The sequence below is a fragment of the Argopecten irradians genome, chromosome 7 (assembly GCF_041381155.1).
Source record: "Argopecten irradians isolate NY chromosome 7, Ai_NY, whole genome shotgun sequence".
NCBI lineage: Eukaryota > Metazoa > Mollusca > Bivalvia > Pectinida > Pectinidae > Argopecten > Argopecten irradians.
The window spans coordinates 43,683,985-43,698,877 of NC_091140.1; the positions used below are offsets into that span (position 1 = coordinate 43,683,985).

The window sequence follows — 14,893 nt, forward strand, 5'->3', positions numbered from 1 at the left end:
TAATAATTTTTTCAAAATCATTAATTTAATCAATTAATTAACTACAATAACTGATGGTTTCTGATTCATATCGAAAATTTAAATCATATACTTAGTTTAATACATTGTATTAATTAATTTTAGAACTACACATGTTTTCTGAACTAACATATTAAATGCTAATCTAAATTGCAATAATTTATCAAAATTTGAATTTTATGATGTACACATTCCTGTATTGCTGCGGTCTCAGATTTTCAGCGGATTCAAAGATTTTTAAACCGATAAACTTACAAAAATATCTTATTAGAGATTGTTCATCATAGAAATTAACTCGAGACAAGAGTACCGCTAACAGTGTGTGAGACAGTACACACAAAAACGAAGGCAAAAATTGTTACTGAACAGTATAATCTTTAGATTGTTTATTTGTTATTAAATAACAATAGGACAATCTCAAAGAAAATAAGCAAGTTGGTATGGATTCTACAAGCCATAGTAAAAAGAGCATAAATCTTAAATTTTTCGACAGCGATGGTCCGGGAACACCTCTCTGAGAAAACCCCGGTTGCAGTGTCTATATGTCAACAAGCGCTATTCGGGGGTCTATATTTTTAGGGACACAACATGTAAGCGCTTGTGAACGGATACATTTTTAATGTGTTGGATAAATACTTACTCCAAGTTTCGTTTTCTTCAATATTCATTATTATTTTTTTTTAGCAACATGAAGATCGTGCTAGCGGTATGCATCTATTGTGTGATGGTCGCCATGGTGACAGCAAGACCCGGAGGACTACGTGAAGACAAAGGTCAGTATCTGGTTGTCATGACCATTGTTATTATTATTATCATAAGCAATCAATAATTAAATCAAAAACTTGCTTCAATTGTTTCATTATTCATATTATCTGAGTTAGTCAATTTCATGTTGACGTATTGTACTATGTTTTAGAAGATCGGTGTCGATATGACAGATCCGTTCTTTGCCTGGGATACGTCTGCTTGTGACGTAGAAGGAGGCAGACCAAGATGTTGCCTTGGGCAACCAGAACTTTTCTCCACTAGTGTCAGGGACCTGAGGAATGTAACGAAACCAAAAAACTTTGATCTGTGAAATGCAGCAAGGTTGCACAAACGTATCGCGCGTACATCGCGCTCGACTAGAAAGGATTGCATGAAGAACGAAAGGAGCTTAGAGGAAAATGGCTGCAAGTTTTTGATTATTGGTCAGGCCGAAATGGAACAGCACTGCTTGTGAAGAAGAGGGTGCTTGATCTGTCCAAAGCGAAAAGGAACAGTAAACATAGGAATTGAAATCTCAGAGTAACGCAGCTTGTCCGCAATTCGCAGGGTGAAATAAAATCGGTCACATTGCAAACACAGATTTAGAAAAAATGGTCCTTCTGGAAAAATCAGCTTTTTTGGGACTGAAGAATAGAATCTAGTCAATGAGACAGGTAAAAAAGCTTACTCGCCGCAAAGGAAACAGATGAAAAGAGGCAAGAGAAACAGCTCCATAAGTGAAAACGGACATTTATAGGATAAAAGACTGGGTTTATTTGTGAATAAACACGACAGAAAATTAAATTGAACAAACAAACGCGGGTCCAAGTCAATTAAGTACTTATACACATATATATCCATTCGAAATCCATATATGCATATATTATTTGAACATGTATCTCATTTTGTACGTATTTTGTTAAGCATAAAAAATACATTTAAACACACGAACCCTTGAGATATTTTTGTGTTTTACCATTTTCATAATTGTGGACATTTGAGGATAATATGGTTTTAAATTGATAAAGAAAAAGTATCAACGACTTCAGTTTATATATTTTTTCTCTTTTGCTGTGTGCTACCATGTATTGACATAAATTAAAAACGTTATTTTGTAAAGTATATACCGACCAAGTAATACACAAAAAACCAAAGGCATAATTTTGGGGTCGTGCAGTGTTTTTTTGTATTCTACCAGGTTGATTGAATTTGCCCGTTAATTTAATACCAAACGGTTTTAGTATTTAAGTTTGTTTCCCGCGCGCGTATATATTTTTATATCGACATCTTTGGGCCTGTTACTTAATGCCAATATGCTGTTAAATGTTGTAGGCTACTTGGCACTTGTAACAATGAATGAAGGTCAAGGCCATTTATTTGAACAAACTTGACAGCCCTTCACCACAGTGCGCTAAAGCTACATGCCAAACACTGGAAGTGTTTTTCTTCTAGTTTAAAGATAAACTCATCCATTGCGATATTGAGCGAATGTCAAGGTCATTCACGTAAATAAACTTGATAGCCCCTTCTTCCCAGAATGCAAACAGGCAGATTTCTGGGCCTGTTACTTCAAATTAGAAGGACATTTACAAACTGTAAAGATTTTTGACTATTTGACCCTGTGACCTTGATTAAAGTTCAAAGTTATTCATTTATTCCTTCCTCCCAGCATGGCTATAGGTCAAATATCGGGTTATTGGACCCACTACCTTAATTGGCAAAAAAGTCTTGTAAAGATCTAAGTTAAAAATCCACATGGCCTTGTCTGAATGAAGGTCAAGGTCATTCATTTGAACAAACTCAGTAGTTCTTTATCACAGTAGGCTCCAAAACCTCTTACTTAGTTAACAATAAGAAATATTTGATTTGGACCAATTTGACTGCTTCAACCTTGAATGAATGTTAGGACATTCACTGCGAAAACATTTGATACCTTTCTTTTAAGGTACAAGACCAACTAATCGGTCCTCAACAGAGAATCCTCAGAACATCTTCCCGATTAAAAAAAATAAAAAAAAACAAAAAAAAAAAAAAAACTTTAAATTAAAAAAAAAAAAAAAAAAAAAAAAAAAAAAAAAAAATTTCACAAGGAACAGTATAACAGATTAAGGTTCCTTAACTTAAAATTCCCCTTAACTTCTGTAACGCTTTCCTTTAATTTCCTTGAATTTAAAGAATGTTAGTGAAACTGGGCACAAGTACTGGTCTCAAATTAGGCCAGGACGAGGCCTTTAAATGATCAAGGAAAAAAGTTTGTATTATTAGACGGTAGCAGAAGACTTCAATGAATGGAGGTATGATGATTATAGGCTAGGCACACTGACATAAGTAAAGACAAGAATTTCAACTTTTACTGATATATTCTGCAATTTTTATTGGCAAATGGACAAAGTTGCAGCTTGTGTTTTGTGAGTTGTTTAATTAAGAAAGTAAAATGGATGACCCATGCACTGTAATTTTTATCAACAATGTAAGTGTAATTACAGTTAATTACAGTGTAATTAATTAACATTAACATTCAGTGTATGGATCTTCTGTGAATCTTGATGGTCCTCCATTTGTTTTTAATACGGTATAAGAAGCATAGCTCCACACCACCAAGAATAAATTCACCATTAGTTTTCCTTGATGGACCGGCAGCATCCACAAACACTGTCAGAATTGAAAGCATACAAACAAAATCTGTTTTGGAAGCTAAACTTTATAAAATCTATAGTAATACTGTCTATTTGCATTCTTCATTCTCACCATATGAATAGTAAAATTACACAGTACCCTTTTTCTGAAAACAAGATTAAGTTTTTTTTTGCAATTTTGCTTTAAATTGTTTACCCAGGTAAAAGTTGAAGTTATGGACTACTGGCAATGACACGATACACTTTTGACAACTTCTGACCTTTCGGTGAAGGTCAAAATGACCTTCTGATAATTACATTGCAATGACAACACCAAATTGTATATGGATAATTCAAATGTATTTACTTTCTATATTAATTGCTGCAAACTTTTTTTCAAAATATTAAAACTCTTTATCAATTTTATTTGTCTTTTTTTAAAATAAGAACTATAACAAATACCACTGAAAATAAGAATAATTGATAATTTTCCACACTAGCTTCACCACACACCTCTCATGTATAATATAGATAACTTTATATGTTACATATATACCATACCCAAACATACCAAGTACGAAAGAGGAAAATGTGAAAATTTTGAAGTTCATTTTATTTCATACTCTTAGACTAAACTGTTGATCACAGTCACACATGTATACATGTATCATTATGTTTCATATCTCTTTTTATAGTTTTTACATCAATTTTCAATGAAATTGTCCAAATTTTCTTTTCAATTATTGCTAAAACATGCACGAAGTGTACTGTCATTGTATCATTTTTTAATCCATGATTGTGTATTGTTTATTGGATCTAAAATTAATTTTTTTTCAATGTGTTGTGCATTCAAAAGATTGTGCTAGTTTTTACCTACAATAAATGTTACTATTAAGCTCTGATTTAAAACTAAAACAGGATGCGGGGAGCGGGTAAGGCAACCTTTCATATCGTTTACCAACCTATTTTTGCGGCTAATTTATTTCTCATTTCCATCCCAAACAACTTTTTCACAGCTATTTTAATTTTCACTCTTATAGACTCAAACTGTTCTGATATACCTGTGTTTAATGCATAATTTGCAGTGATTAAAATATGTGAAAGTTTAATGCTCACAAAAATCAGGTGGTTTCCCAGTATGTAACTTGTATATCTAGGTATTTTCATGGGGCATGATATATTTTTGCGATTTAAAAGTTCATTGATTGACATGACTGCAAAATTTTTATCCTGTGAAATGATAAAATTGCTTAAATTATATACATTAAAGTCAAATAAAAAAAATTTGATTCACTAACATTCAACTTTCCTTGTTTTTGTTCCAAATCACAAAAAATTTTTGTCCCGCAAAAGTAACCAACTGGTACACAGTATTTTATTAGTACATTGGAAGCATATACAGCCACAAGCTATGTTACTAGTATAACTTTCATTCACATAATCTTTGAAGATATTCAACATTTCCAACAAAAACATAGGACGGTGCCATCACTTTTTAATGAAAATCAAACAACAATATTTCACCTATAATCATACCTGGTATACCCCCAATCACTGCAGAAACAGATAACCTAAAGCCAATTATTTATACGGATCAAAACTTTCGCGATTTCATCTAAAATTCAGAAAATCATATGTTAGTGATTTTATTTTAATTTCCACAATGATATCAATTTAAGTGTAAATATCAATCTACAATATTTAAAATTTTGATGATCAAATTTTAGGATCATAGCTATCTCCCACAAAATCGCGATGAAAATGTTCATCACCCCCAGAAATGACCTTCATATATGGTATATGTATTGAGAACATTCTCTACACCCAAAAATACTGGATCTAGTATATCCCCACCCTTATTCAACAGTCACATGTTTTCTGTTGTGAATATATCGTTAAACCAACTTTACTTTCGCGCATGCGAAATGTGAAAATTTAAGCCTGCGACAAAAAAGTGTCAAGCATAAAGGTATATCCAGAACTGTATTATGAAATTAAATTGTTTTGAAACATGAAAATGTAATTAAATTGTCCTGAAAGTAAGCTGGTTTTCAGTTAATTTGGAATTCGATCATCAATAATATGTTGTTACAGAAATAGGTCAAACCTATTTATAAAGTCAAAACCTATTTATAAAGTCAACCTGTCTATTTAAGTTTACCTGTCTATAGAGTAAACCTGTCTAAAAGGACCATATTTTCAGTCCACTTGAGTGGTTGTTATAGACAGAATTATACATATCTGTACATCACCAGACTTCAGGATTTCTAAAATATGAGCAATATTGTTAAACCCACAGGTTTATCATCAGAAATTAATTATGTACTTTAATCAGTTTGATCATATGCTGAGTAATGCAAGACACAAACACATAGTAATTATTTTACATTGTTAATACAAAAATGTCTCCATTTTAATTACAAATCACACTGACTGCAAATCTGATTTAAAATACAGATCTTTAGCCTTTAAAACTATACTGGTAAAGAACTGCCAATAATCAGAAAACGGGTTTCAATCCTTATAAACCAAAAGAATTTTTTTAGCCCAATCAAAAACTGTTTCTCCAACATGTATGGTAATAACTGATCTTTTCATCCTTTTGATATTTCAGAGTTACTTCCCTTCGTTTCATTCTATTAGTACTGATGAGAGAGTGGAATTAAAGGGGAAGTAACTTCTTAGAGAACAAGAATGATTTTTCATCAGTTACAGTGTTTTATTAGACAGGCCACCAGTCTCTAGAATATTGAGGGGGAAAAATCACTTAAAACTTGGCTTGATTATTTTGGTCTCTACAACATGTCTGATTCAAAGTTTCGAACTACGGGGGGAGATAAATCTAGTATAAGAGTCTTATCAACAACTAACGGTCTGTGGTGGTCAGTCTACTGTACTAATGGACATAACCACATATTTATAATATATAGGATGATATTTAAATATTACTCATGAAAGGCAATGATTTTCTAGAAGTACATTGGTTGAAGAAATTTGAATTAGAGGACTTTAAGATGTGACAATCTGAAAACAGTTTGGCACACAAGGTTTAAACTCACATACAGTATTTAATACAGTACAGGATTATATACTTCAACCATCAAGAATTTAGAATTGCTGTAAGCTTGGAAAAAATCCCTTCTAATGCGTACCCACGAATATTTTTTTCTGTATCCCTCCATTTTCTTTCCTCATCTTGGGTTTTTTTTTTAAACCTTTACTCTCCTATTTTTTTAACTTCCCTGTACAAACACTAGTGGTTATAGAGGCAAATAGTGTAATACATATATTAATTTACGTTACACATAATATTTTAAATTATTGAAAGTGCTTGTTGAGTCAGTGGGCCTCGCCCAAAAAGACTTGTAAAACATTGATATGCATTGGGTTTCTTTGTTGTTTGTGGCATTTGTATCTGAAACAAATATGGTGTACTTTGAACTGCTGAAAATGGTTTCAAAAATATCTTGAAAAGATGATTGAACATACAGCAAACAAATGAGACCATGTACATTTGTAATTTTGAATTAGCACTTCGGTATTTAATCACATAACAGAACCCATGTTTTTGTTTGATTTAGTGTTGCCATCCTAATAACAGCCTGTTTATTGAAAGACAATACCAGTTTATAAAGGACGGGAAATGCCGAAGATTAGAGATCCAGAGCAAAAAATACTGACCAATGGTTCAGTAACTGGCAATCAACTGCCCCCTTGTTTGTTTGGAATTCCAAATCTGTAGGTGAAGTGCTAAAGAAAATGTGTCGAGACACCTTAACTACTAGCGCCACCATGAGCCTATAACCAAAAATTAGGAATCATGCTAACGGGTATTTTCTGTACTGTAAACTTAATATTACATAATATCATTTGCTAGAGGTAGTATCCTACATCTAGAAAGTATATTCATTCATTACTCATTTCAGCATAATACAGGGCAATCACAACCAGAGAGGCTAAAGGTTCTGAAGTTTGTGATAAACTCCAGGATGCGGTTGGATGCCATGTACTCGGGTATTTGGCAACTTAGAAAACTACCACACTTTGGGTTATGATCCCTTGTTTTGTATCTGATTATTTTTCTTTTACCCTGTTTGACAATTTTTGTTTTATCATATTGAAGTTTCATTAATGTCATAATAATGTTACATTTTTTTTTCATCTAATGAACATTCAACTTGGCATATTCCCATGGTATGCAAACTCATTAAAAGCATAAATTTTGTTTTAGCAGTATTTCTATATTTAGCACTCACAAAGTCCAGGTATTCATGTCTGCAGGGTAAGAGAAAAATTTTATACAGAAAACTGACACAATCATATTATTACACAATTCAATCTACATAAAATTTTCAAGATTTGAAAAAAAAGATACAAATCAATGGATTTTTATTTATTACTTCATGAACAATGAGCATCTTGGTTAATTTATTTCCTAACTATACAAACAACGTCTTCGCAAACCAAGAGTTACGATCCAGTAAAAATCATCTTCATGTGATAAGAAAGAGTATCGTACACTCTTGGTAAGGGAAAAGGGCGTACGAACAATGCACAAACAATCTCCTAAAACAAAGCTTTAACAAGAACTGATCGAAATCATCTTCGATGATCTTTTTAAACTTGTGGTTTTTGTTATCATCAACACGGAGGCCATAGCTAGAAACAGTACTGCATGTAAAGATGGTTTAAACCTATGTTAGACATAAATACAATTAAATTTAATGCTTCATACACTACTGTCTGTAGATAATTTTAACTCTCACACAGTAGGAAATTGACTATGTCTAGACATTGAGCTGATTTAGCGTATATTTATCATTAATAAAAAAAATTGTATACTGTATTTTTTTATTTTAACATGAAAATTCCCTTTAGTTGGGATGTCTATTTTATAAGTTACTCTGAAAGAAAAGATTTTTCTGTATCACTGCTTCCAAGTATTGACCTACTCTCCAACAATGTTAAAGGTTTATGACAATCAGAAGCTTTTGAAAAACATTACGTTGTGTCTTACTAGACTGATGTCATCAGCACAGTATTGTTTACAATTGTAATAATCAATCAGCAGGCCTCACGTAATGGGAGTCAGACTGATTATCAAGTTTGTAGCGTATTTCTTACTCAATGCCAATTTCTATATGTAATGTAAGTGAAAAAATCAGTTGTTGCTCTGCCTTTGAAAAATGACTAGAAAGGGTCCAAATTTCATAACGATCGGTCATGATTAATTATGCATTGTGAATGCCAATCATAAATAGATGTCAAATACTTGGACATTGTGAGGCCATGACTGACTTCAATTTTCTATCAAAGTTTGTTAACCACAGACAATAATTTCTTTGACAAAGGACCGTATGTTATGGGGCTTGAAGCCCTCGGGCTGAATTTGATTTCTCATGCCTATGGCTTCTGGTATGCAGTTTTGTGCAGATTTTGGTTCTTATGCTCAAACTTTCTCTATTTGATGACCAGAAACAATCAATCTGGTTAATATGTTATTCTAAATTGTCCAAAGAAGGGTTAACCCAGCAAAATCAGATGAGTTCACAATACAGGTTATTCTCTCAACTAACTCAAAAACTCAAAACCTTGAAAGAATGTATAACCTGGACCTATTTGTACCATACAGTGTAAACTATAGCAGTGTCTTGTGGCTTTTTTCCATAATTAAAAAATGTAACAAAATAATCTACAAAGTAAACAGATGGTATATTTCAAATATTTAGAATACTCCCATTCATCACAGCTCTTTTTTTTTTCAGTAACAAGTCTTTTCCCCGATGCCCCATCCACACACATCACACACACAGGGGGTGGCACTACGGTTGACGAGGGTTATGGTCGGTGAATCATACCACGTTGAAATGTGCACCCTGCGTCACTTTACATATTTATATATATATAATACATACTAAACTCATTAAGCAGTCTTTAATCAATATAGTCCTTAGCTTATCAGGGGGATTCTCCGTTGCACGTCAATATCACCATTTGCAAGTTGACAAGGAAACTCTAGATTTATGCTGAAAATTAATAAAACAATTAAACAAGTTTTTATATCTTTTTAAATGAATAACACAATACAACTCATGAAATCTCACTTGCACCTCTTAATCAAGTTATGAATTTAATTTCTAACTAATGGAAAGTAAAGATTTATTCCAAAAATAATTTATCTTGTTTAGCCTATTTGGACCACTGTGACCTTGATTGAAGGTCAAAGGTAATTCATTTGAACAAACTTGGTAGTCCTTCATCCCAGCATGCTACATGCCCAATATCAGTACCCTGGGCCTTCTGGTTCTTAAGAAGAATTCATTTAAAGATTTTAGCCTATTTGACCCCTGTGACCTTGAATGAAGATCAAGGTCATTCATTTGGACAAACTTGGTAGCCCTTCATCCCAGCATGCCACAGGCCTAATATCAGGTCTCTAGGCCTCATAGTTATTCACAAGAATTTGTTTAAATGATTTTAGCCTATTTGACCCCTGTGACCTTGAATGAAGGTCAAGGTCATTTATTTGAACTAACTTGGTAGCCCTTCATCCCAGCATCCTACAGGCCAAATATCAGTACCCTGGGCCTTCTGGTTCTTGAGAAGAAGTCGTTTAAAGATTTTAGCCTTTTTGACCCCCGTGACCTTGAATGAAGGTTAAGGTCATTCATTTGAACAAACTTGGTAGCCCTTCATCCAAGCATGTCACAGTCCCAATATCAGTACCCTGGGCCTTCTGGTTCTTGAGAAGAAGTTGTTTAAAGATTTTAGCCTATTTGACCCTCGTGACCTTGAATGAAGGTCAAGGTCATTTATTTGAACAAACTTGGTAGCCCTTCATCCCAGCATCCTACAGGGCAAATATCAGTACCCTGGGCCTTCTGGTTCTTGAGAAGAAGTTGTTTAAAGATTTTAGCCTTTTTGACCCTCGTGACCTTGAATGAAGGTCAAGGTCATTTATTTGAACAAACTTGGTAGCCCTTCATCCCAGCATGCCACAGGCCTAATATCAGGTCTCTAGGCCTCTTAGTTATTCACAAGCAGTTGTTTAAAGGATTTTAGCCTATTTGACCCCTGTGACCTTGAATGAAGGTCAAGGTCATTTATTCGAACAAACTTGGTAGCCCTTCATCCAAGCATGTCACAGTCCCAATATCAGTACCCTGGGCCTTCTGGTTCTTGAGAAGAAGTCGTTTAAAGATTTTAGCCTATTTGACCCTCGTGACCTTGAATGAAGGTCAAGGTCATTTATTTGAACAAACTTGGTAGCCCTTCATCCCAGCATGCCACAGGCCTAATATCAGGTCTCTAGGCCTCTTAGTTATTCACAAGAATTTGTTTAAATGATTTTAGCCTATTTGACCCCTGTGACCTTGAATGAAGGTCAAGGTCATTTATTTGAACAAACTTGGTAGCCCTTCATCCCAGCATCCTACAGGCCAAATATCAGTACCCTGGGCCTTCTGGTTCTTGAGAAGAAGTCGTTTAAAGATTTTAGCCTTTTTGACCCCCGTGACCTTGAATGAAGGTTAAGGTCATTCATTTGAACAAACTTGGTAGCCCTTCATCCAAGCATGTCACAGGCCCAATATCAGTACCCTGGGCCTTCTGGTTCTTGAGAAGAAGTTGTTTAAAGATTTTAGCCTATTTGACCCTCGTGACCTTGAATGAAGGTCAAGGTCATTTATTTGAACAAACTTGGTAGCCCTTCATCCCAGCATCCTACAGGGCAAATATCAGTACCCTGGGCCTTCTGGTTCTTGAGAAGAAGTTGTTTAAAGATTTTAGCCTTTTTGACCCTCGTGACCTTGAATGAAGGTCAAGGTCATTTATTTGAACAAACTTGGTAGCCCTTCATCCCAGCATGCCACAGGCCTAATATCAGGTCTCTAGGCCTCTTAGTTATTCACAAGAAGTTGTTTAAAGGATTTTAGCCTATTTGACCCCTGTGACCTTGAATGAAGGTCAAGGTCATTCATTTGAACAAACTTGGTAGCCCTTCATCCAAGCATGTCACAGTCCCAATATCAGTACCCTGGGCCTTCTGGTTCTTGAGAAGAAGTTGTTTAAAGATTTTAGCCTTTTTTTGACCCCTGCTCGTGACCTTGAATGAAGGTCAAGGTCATTTATTTGAACAAACTTGGTAGCCCTTCATCCCAGCATCCTACAGGGCAAATATCAGTACCCTGGGCCTTCTGGTTCTTGAGAAGAAGTTGTTTAAAGATTTTAGCCTATTTGACCCTCGTGACCTTGAATGAAGGTCAAGGTCATTTATTTGAACAAACTTGGTAGCCTTCATCCCAGCATCCTACAGGCCAAATATCAGTACCCTGGGCCTTCTGGTTCTTGAGAAGAAGTTGTTTAAGATTTTAAGTTGTTTGAAAAGAATTTTTAGCCTTATTTGACCCCTGTGACCTTGATTGAAGGTCAAGGTCATTTATTTGAACAAACTTGGTAAGCCCTTCATCCAAGCATGTCACAGGCCCAATATCAGTACCCTGGGCCTTCTGGTTCTTGAGAAGAAGTTGTTTAAAGATTTTAGCCTATTTGACCCTCGTGACCTTGAATGAAGGTCAAGGTCATTTATTTGAACAAACTTGGTAGCCCTTCATCCCAGCATGCCACAGGCCTAATATCAGGTCTCTAGGCCTCTTAGTTATTCACAAGAAGTTGTTTAAAGGATTTTAGCCTATTTGACCCTCGTGACCTTGAATGAAGGTCAAGGTCATTTATTCGAACAAACTTGGTAGCCCTTCATCCCAGCATCCTACAGGGCAAATATCAGTACCCTGGGCCTTCTGGTTCTTGAGAAGAAGTTGTTTAAATTTTTTAGCCTTTTTGACCCCTGTGACCTTGAATGAAGGTCAAGGTCATTCATTTGAACAAACTTGGTAGCCCTCCATCCCAGCAACCTACACGCCAAATATGAGTACCCTGGGCCTTCTGGTTCTTGAGAAGAAGTCGTTTGAATAAAAAGTTTACGCACGGCGCACGGCGCACGGCGGACGGCGGACGGCGGACGGCGCACGGCGCACGGCGCACGACGACGGACGGTGCATGATGACAATAGGTCATCCTGACCCTTCGGGTCATGATGACCTAAAAATTTCTAACGCCTTTTCTATCTTATCTCAAAACATGGTACTTACTTCGTCAAATCCCATGGTTTGTAATTGTTTTACAAGGTCTTCATAAACTGGATCTATATTTGGGCCTGTAACAAGAGATAGATGCGAATCAGTCTGATCATCTTCACAATTTTGAATCCAGAGCCCAAAGGGATATTCTTTCATTAAATTATTAACAATCCAATAATACTGAACAAAGTTGTTTAAACAATGGGACTAATTGATGTACCATGTGATACCTCATAACCTTTGTGCGGTACTATTATTTCTATTGGTGACGGAATGACATAAGATGATATCCCGCACTAACCTCATTTCTGTGTGAAGATTACAAAGAGTTACATTCCATCCCCACTGGTGATACCAGTCCCGCAAAAACGTTATTAGGTATCATGAGGTACATGAATAAGTTTCAGTCAATACAGTCAAGTCATTCTTGTTTTCATTGCTGACACATCTTAAGCTTCTTGCTGGTTAAACCTAGCTGCATAAGCGCCTTATTTGGGTTAAACTAAGATATCATAGACAAGAGATCCCAGAGGGATCTTGGTGCCAACCAAAGAATGATCTATGTCTGACAATGGAAAGAGGGATCTTTTCCCTGCTTTTCAAACTTTTTTCAAAAAATACTACATACAAAATTTGACACAGATCGCTTTAGTACTTTCTGAGAAATAGCGGGGTAACAAACTTCAAACAATGAAATCCAAAAATGGCAGCCGATTGGCCATCTTGTTGGACTGATCAGTCCAAAGGCACTATGCACAACTAGGGCCCAAGGATACCCTAGGTTTGGAGTTTTAAGAAAGATCCCTTCAGTAATTTATGAGAAATAGCAGTAACTATCAAAATCCGCCATCCTGGCGGCCATCTCGTGTTAAATACCGATCAGTTATAAAATGCAATATGCACAACTAGGACCTTGGGGAACCTACATATGAAATTTGAGAGAGATCCCTTCTGTACTTTCTGAGAAATAGCTGTAACAAACTGCAATTCATCAAAATTGAAAATAGGGGCTGACTGGCGGGCGGCCCATCTTGTCGACAAATCGGCCCAAAATGCATTATGCAGGAGAACTAGGGCTCTAGGGGGAACCCACATCTGAAATTTGAGAGAGATCCCTTCACTACTTTCTTACGAAATAGCGGTAACAAACATTTAACTAGGCACAACTAGGGCCCTAGGCATACCTACATATGAATTTTGAGAATGATCTCATCAGTACTAATCTTGAGAAATAGCGACAAAAAGAATTGTTAACGTTGTAATTACAACGGTTAAACGGACGCGGACCACAGACGAAAGTGATTTGAATAGATCTCCATCTGATGATGGTGGGCTAAAAAACAAGGTTATATTTTTCTAATTTGAAAATGCAGATATACCACTGTAGTGTGGAAAGAAAATCCCAGCTTTTATAAATAATTTGGTTACAACTCTTAATACCTCCTGCATATTTATTTGTCCAATGTGTAGCCGTCCGTCTAAAAGATATCATTATTTTTCTTTGTACTGTTTAGCGACTACAGCATCCTGGGAATCATCATGGTTCAGCTGCCTTGGCTTTTCGAATTTTTGGCTTAAAATTAATCTAAATAATAGTACATTATGATTATAGCAATCCATATATCAATGACAAATTTCTGATTAAGAAACTTAACATAATCATATGTAAGTTTATGACTTAATTATATATGCTTACAGTTAAATCTTTGCAAATATATCCTAGCTAAAATCTCCTGGAATGGTTATCTAGTACAAAACTAAAAACAAAATACAAATATAGTACAAAATATAATTCTAACTAACACAAAACTTCAATATTGTAAGTTTAACTGAACATGTGTGGAATAATAAAACAACTTAAAATCAACATGTACAACATCCACATCAAAATGGTTTACCTCAAAGATTCTATATTTATTCAGCATGTTTCCCATTCAATTGTTCATTCACTATCAGTTTCTATTCAAGTACATACATGTACATCAAACTTTAATTTACCTAGGTACCTAATTTACCAGTAAGTGTTGAAATAATAATGAAAAAAACCCTGAAAACTAAACTATGTAAAGTATCTAATTAAACAATTAATACAAAATTTACATCGTACAATTTGAATATGAATGTTACATTACTCATGTGTGGTCAAGTCTACTACCGTATTTCTTCTTTAAAAAATTCAAAGTACGTATGCAACCGGTCTTGAATACCATATGGCATACGCAAGGCAAAAATTAGTTAGAGAGACCTACAACTTTTTCCTCAAGTCTGTCATAATGTTATATCAGGATATCTTATAATTATAGAAAGGACCTTAATGTTATAATATTGTAATACTCCTTAGTTACCAACTAGTCACTACAGTTTATTCCTTCCATT

General features: G+C 34.9%; 1 long non-coding RNA gene across 1 annotated transcript; it reads right to left on the bottom strand.

The window, feature by feature from the left end:
• Nucleotides 1-9,355: 9,355 nt before the first annotated feature.
• On the bottom strand, nt 9,356-14,000 carry LOC138326956 (uncharacterized). Its single transcript, XR_011208985.1, has 3 exons — nt 13,958-14,000; nt 12,530-12,594; nt 9,356-9,406 (listed from the first exon to the last, which is right to left on the bottom strand). It is a non-coding gene; the product is annotated as an uncharacterized lncRNA (long non-coding RNA).
• Nucleotides 14,001-14,893: the final 893 nt, after the last annotated feature.